The sequence below is a fragment of the Belonocnema kinseyi genome, chromosome 8 (assembly GCF_010883055.1).
Source record: "Belonocnema kinseyi isolate 2016_QV_RU_SX_M_011 chromosome 8, B_treatae_v1, whole genome shotgun sequence".
NCBI classification, from domain to species: Eukaryota; Metazoa; Arthropoda; class Insecta; order Hymenoptera; family Cynipidae; genus Belonocnema; species Belonocnema kinseyi.
In genome coordinates, this window is record NC_046664.1 from 116,951,199 (window position 1) to 116,952,227 (window position 1,029).

Consider the following 1,029-nt stretch of genomic DNA (forward strand, 5'->3'; position numbering starts at 1 on the left):
TGGTGGCAGCGAATAGGAACGATTATAATTTCACTATAGAAAACATTTTAAAAAACAATAATTTATACAAAAATGTAAAAACTAACTTAGTTCCAACAGTCGTAAATAAATGCAATGATATTGTTTCTAGATGGGAAAATAAAAGATACATTAATGAATCAGTAGCATATAGATTGAAAACGCATAGTAATGTTGTGGCAAAGGCTTATGCACTCCCAAAGGTACACAAACCAGGTCAAACCTGGAGATTAATTGTTTCCACAATTGGATCACCAACTTACAACCTAGCAAAACACTTGTCAAACACTTTAAAACTTATTTCAGGAAAAACTGAGTCGTTTATAAAAAACAGTTGGGATTTCAAACAAAATCTTAATAACATTAGAATACCTAATACCCATCCATTAGTTTCGTTAGATGTCGTTTCAATGTTTGATAATATACCCCTGGATTTAGCTTTAGATTGTGTGGAAGAAAAATTAAATTTATATAAAAACTTAACAAAAATTTCAAAAAATGAATTTTTAATTGCCGTTAGAACTGTTTTTAATAATACAGTGTTTGCTTTTAATAATAAATTTTATAAACAGTTATCAGGATGTCCAATGGGATCTTCATTATCTCCCATAATTTCAAATTTAGTTATGGAAGATATTGAAAAAAGAGCCTTCTCTAGATTATCATTCAAACCAATTTTATATAAACGTTACGTAGATGACATTTTAACAATCGTTCCAACTAACAAAATTATAGAGCTCTTAAATATATTTAATAGTATCGATGAGAACATTCAATTTACTCTTGAAAAAGAAAATAAAAACATCTTAAGTGTCTTAGATTTGGAAATTCAAAGAATACCTTGTGGAAATTTAATCACAAACTGGTTTAAGAAACCATCTTGGTCAGGTTGTTACTTAAATTATGAACCCCATCATTTGTTCAGTCAAAAAATAGGATTGATTAAAGGTTTAGTGGACAGATGCATAAAATTAAGTGATGTAAAATATAGAAAAGATAATTTAGACCAAT

At 28.1% G+C, this 1,029-nt stretch overlaps 1 protein-coding gene across 1 annotated transcript in view; it reads right to left on the reverse strand.

Annotated features, from left to right (window-relative positions):
* The window catches only part of LOC117178666 (polypeptide N-acetylgalactosaminyltransferase 2-like), a 369,602-nt gene that overhangs the window by 324,283 nt on the left and 44,290 nt on the right, over positions 1-1,029 (reverse strand). The window lies entirely within an intron of this gene.